Genomic DNA, 5,796 nt, shown 5'->3' with positions numbered 1-5,796 from the left:
TCTCTCTCTCTCTCTCTCTCTCTCTCTCTCTCTCTCTCTCTCTCTCTCTCTCTCCCTTTGTAAATTAAGATGACAGCAAACTGTGTAGGTTAGGATAACCTCAAACTCATAGCAATTGTTCTGCCTCAGCTTCCCAACTGATGAGAGGCTAGTCACCCTGCCTTCACCTTGTTTCTGTGGAAGAGAGTAATAAAATGAAGATTACTAGATAAAAGGGGCTAAAATCATTGCATAGACCTTCAATGGTGTTTGATTACAGCATCACACATTACCGTCTTTCTGTTGTTTGCCTGAGTAATTAATTTTATAAATTAAGGAAAGAGACTCCATTTTCCCTTATGGAGAGAGCTGGGGAATGGGTAGACCTAATTGCTGCTTGCTACTATGTTAAGCTGTGAAAAGAAGCAAGAAGCAGGAAAGATGTATGTTGCATATAATTTTAGAATGCAAACTTACTTGCTCCTTGCCCAGTGCCTGCAACGGCCATCACACCCAACTCCCATGGCTAGCTTCACCAAACCTCTAACAACTTCCCATTTAGTGCCCTTTCTCTGGCCTACCTGAGTATCCAAGGATGGAAAACACCAAGAAGACTTTATATTTTAAAACTTGCAAGAGATTTTCAATCCAGAGTCTCTCTGAGGCTGGTCCACCCAGGAAAGCGTGCAGGTGGTAGAAGCAACAGAGCTTCTAGGACAGGGTCCTGTTGGGCCTTCATCCTCAGCCAGGAGGCAGAGCCAATCCTCAGTCCTCTGTACACATTTCCTGCCAGGGGAGAGTTTGCCTCTAGGGAGTACTATGACCTCCAGCCTCAGGAAAGAGCTGGTCTCCCAGGAGTGCTGATAGAGGCTAACAGACTCACAGGAGGAACAAGCTCCAGCCAGAGAAAGCTAGAACATCTAATACCAGAGATTACCGGATGGCGAAAGGCAAATGTAAGAATATTACTAACAGAAACCAAAACCATTAGGCATCATCAGAACCCAGTACTCCCACCACAGTGAGTCCTAGATACCCCAACACAATGGAAAAGCAAGATTCAGATTTAAAATTATATCTCATGATGCTGGTAGAGGATTTTAAGAAGGAAATTAACAACTCCATTAAAGAAATACAGGAGAACACTGCTAAATAGGTAGAAAACCTTAAAGAGGAAACACAAAAATCCCTTAAAGAATTTCAGGAAAACACAACCAAACAGGTGAAGGAATTGAACAAAACCATCCAATATCCAAAATTTTTCTTTATTTAGTAGAATAAATAAACAAAACCCAAAGGGAGACAACTCTGGAGATAGAAATCCTAGGAAAGGAGTCAGGAACCATAGATGTGAGCATCAGCAACAGAAATAAGAGATAGAAGAGAGAATCACATGTACAGAAGATACCATAGAAAATATTCACCAACTATCAAGGAATGCAAAATGCAAGAAGATTCTAACTCAAAACCCCCAAAATTTATTTTTTAATGAAGCTCAAAGCACACACTGCACCTCACACAGTAATAGTGGAAGACACCCTACTCTCATCAATAGACAGATTCAGGAAATCCAGGACACAAAGTGAACACAAAACCTAAGGATAATAGGTATAGATGAGAATGAAGATTTTCAACTTAAAGGGCCAGCAAATATCTTCAAAAAAATTATAGAAGAAAACTTCCCTAACTTAAAGAAAGAGATACCCAAGAACATAAAAGAAGTCAACAGAACTTCAAATAGACTGGACCACAAAAGAAATTTCTCCTGACACATAATAATCAGAACAACAAATGCACTAAATATAGAATATTAAAAGCAGTAAAGGGAAATGGTCAAGTAACATATGAAGGCATACCTATCAGAATTATACCAAACTTCTCACCAGAGACTATGAAAACCAGAAGATCCTGCAAAGATGTTATACAGACCCTAAGAGAACACAAATACCAGCCAAGGCTAATATACCCAGCAAAACTATCAGTTACCATAGATGGAAAAACCAAAGTATTCCATGGCAAAACCAAATTCACACAATATCTTTCCACAAATCCAGCCCTTCAAAGATAAATATAGGGGAAACTACAACACAAGGAGGGAAACTGCACCCTAGAAAAAGAAAGAAATCATTCAACAAACATAAAAGATAGCTGCAAGAACAGAATCTCAACTCTAACAACAAAAATAACAGGAAACAACAATTACTTTTCCTTAATATCTCTTAATATCAATGAACTCAATTCCCCAATTAAAAGACATAGACTAGCAGACCGGCTACATAAATAGTAACCAACATTTTGCAACATACAGGAAACCCACCTGGACAAAGACAGGCACTACCTCAGAGTAAAATGCTGAAATAACAATTTTTAAGCAAATGGTCCCAAGAAACAAGTTGGAGTAGTCATTCTAATATCAAATAAAATAGACTTTCAACCCAAAGTTATTAAAAAAGATAAGGAGGGGCACTTCATACTCATCAAAGTTAAAATCTATAAAGATGAACTCTCAGTTCTGAACATCTATGCTCCAAATGCAAGGGCATCCACATTCAATAAAGAAACTTTAATAAAGCTCAAAGCACACATTTCACCTCACACAATAATAGTGGGAGACATTAACACACCCTACTCTCATCAATAGACAGATCCTGGAAACAGAAACTATACAGAGACACAGTTAAACTAACAGAACTTATGAAGCAAATGGATTAAACAGATATCTACATAACATTTTATCCTAAAACAAAAGGATATATCTTCTTCTCAGCACCTCATGGTACCTTCTCCAAAACTGACCATATAATTGGTCACAGACGAGGCCTCAACAAACACAATAATATTGAAATAATCCCATGTATACTATCAAATCACCACACACTAAGGCAGATCTTTAATAGCAACATAAATAATAGAAGGCCAACATTCATGTGGGGGCTGAACAACACTCTACACAATGATAAGTTTGTCAAGGAAGAACTAAAGAAATAAATTAAAGACTGTTTAGAGTTTAATGAACATGAAGCTGCAATATACCCAAACTAATGGGACACAATGAAACCAGTACTAAGAGGAAAACTCACAGCTCTGAGTGCCGCCAGAAAGAAACTGGAGAGAGCATACACTAGCAGCTTGACAGCACACCTATAAGCTCTAGAACAAAAGGAAGCAAATTCAACCAAGAGGAGTAGATGACAGAAAATAATCAAATACAAGGCTGAAATCAACCAAGTGGAAACATAAAGAACTATACAAAGAATTCACCAAACCAGGAGCTGGTTCTTTGAGAAAATCAACAAGATAGATAAACTCTTAGCCAGACTAACTAGAGGGCATAGGGAGAATATCCTAATTAACAAAATCAGGAATGAAAGGGGAGACATAAAAACAGAATCTAAGGAGATCCAAAACATCACCAGATCATACTACAAAAGCCTATACTTTTTGGAAAACCTGGATGAAATGGACAATTTTCTAGCCAGGTACCAGGTACCAAAGGTAAATCATGATCAAATTAACAAACTAAACAGTCCCATTTCCCCTAAAGAAATAGAAACTGACATTAATAGTCTCCCAACCAAAAAAGCCCAGGACTAGATGGTTTTTCTGCATTTTTCTATCAGACCTTCAAAGTAGGCCTAATACCAATACTCTTCAAATTTTTCCACAACATAAAAAACAAAGGGAACACAACCTATTTGTTCTATGAAACCACAATTACTGTGATACATAACCCACAAAAAGAGCCAAAAAAGAAAGAGAACTTCAGACCAATTTCCCTTATGAATATCAATACAAAAATACTCAATAAAATCTCACAAACTGAATCCAAGAACACATCAAATAATCATCCATCATGATCAAGTAGGCTTCATCCCAGGGATGCAATGTTGGTTTAATATATGGAAATCCAACAAAGTAATCCACTATATAAAAAAATCTCAAAGGAAAAAAAAACACATGATCATCTTACTAGATGCTGAGAAAGCATTTGTCAAAATCTAACACCCATTCATAATAAAAGTCTTGGAAAGATCAGGAATTCAAGGCCCATACCTAAACATAATAAAAACAATATACAGCAAACTAGTAGCCAACATCAAACTAAATAGAGAGAAACTTGAAGCAATCCCATTAAAATCAGGGACTAGACAAGGCTGCCCAGCTACTCCCTACATATTCAATATATTACTTGAAGTCCTAGCCAGAGCAATTAGACAACAAAAAGAAATCAAAGGGATACACATTGAAAGGAAGAAGTCAAAATATCACTATTTGCAGATGATATGATAGAAAATATAAGTGACCCTAAAAATTCCACCACAGAACTCCTAAATCTGATAAACAACTTCAGTTCAGTAGCTGGATATAAAATTAACTCAAACAAATCAGTGGCCTTTCTCTACACAAAGGCTGAGAAAGAAATTAGGGAAACAACACCCTTCACAATAGTCACAAATAATAAAAAATGCATTTGTGTGATTCTAACTAAGAAAGTGAAAAATCTGTATGATAAGAACTTCAAGTCTCTGAAGAAAGAAATCAAAGAAGATCTCAGAAAATGGAGAGATCTCNNATGCTCATGGATCAGCAGGATTAATATAGTAAAAATGGCTATCATGTGGAAAACAATCTAAAGATTCAATGCAATCCCCATCAAAATTCTAACTTATCACTGAGTTAGAAAGGGAAATTTTCAAATTCATCTGGAATAACAAAAACAAAAAAAAAAACCTAAGATAGCAAAAACTACTTTCAAACTATAAAAGAACCTCTGATGGAATCACCACGCCTTACCTCAAGCTATACTACAGAGCAATTTTGATGAAAACTGCATGGTGCTGATACAGGGAAAGACAGGTAGATCAATAGAATAGAATTGAAGACCTAGAAATGATCCCACACACCTATGGTCACTTGATCTTTGGCAAAGGAGCTAAAACCATCCAGTGGAAAAAAGCATTTTCAACAAACGGTGCTGGCTCAACTGGTGGTTAGCATGTAGAAGAATGCAAATTGATTCTTATCTCCTTGTACAAAGCTCAAATCTAAATGGATTAAGGCATTCTACATAAAACCAGAGACACTGAAACTTAAGGAGGAGAAAGTGGGGAAGACCCTGAAATATATAGGCACAGGGGGAAATTTTCTGAACAGAATAGCAATGGCTTATGCTGTAAGATCAAGAATCTACAAATGTTACCTCATAAAACTGCCAAGCTTCTGTAAGGCAAAGGACACTGTCAATAAGACAAAAAGGCCACTAAGAGATTGGTAATAGATCTTTACCAATCCTAAACCTGATAGGGTACTAATATCAAATATATATAAAGAAGTCAAGAATTTGGACTCCAAAAAACTAAGTAACCCTATTAAAAAATGGGGTACAGAGCTAAACAAAGAATTCTCAACTGATGAATCCTGAAGGGCTGAGAAGCACTTGAAAAAATGTTCAACATCCTTAATTATCAGGGAAATGCAAATCAAAACAACCATGAGATTCTACTTCATACCACTCAGAATGGCTAAGATCAAAATTTCAGGTGACAGCAGATGCCAGCGAGGATGTAGAGAAAGAGGAACACTCCTCCATTGCTGGTGGGATTGCATGTTCCTACAACAGCTCTGGAAATCAGTTTGGTAGTTCCTCAGAAAATTGGACATAGAGGTATTGGAAGATCCAGCACTATCTCTTCTGGGCCATATGATGTTCCAATTTATAATAAGGACACATGCTCCACTATGTTCATAGCACCCTTATATATAATAGCCAGAAGCTGGAAAGAACCCAGATGTCCCTCAACAGAGGAATGGATACAG

Source organism: Mus pahari, chromosome 2 (assembly GCF_900095145.1).
Source record: "Mus pahari chromosome 2, PAHARI_EIJ_v1.1, whole genome shotgun sequence".
Classification (NCBI taxonomy): Eukaryota; Metazoa; Chordata; class Mammalia; order Rodentia; family Muridae; genus Mus; species Mus pahari.
This window is presented reverse-complemented; position numbering follows the sequence as displayed.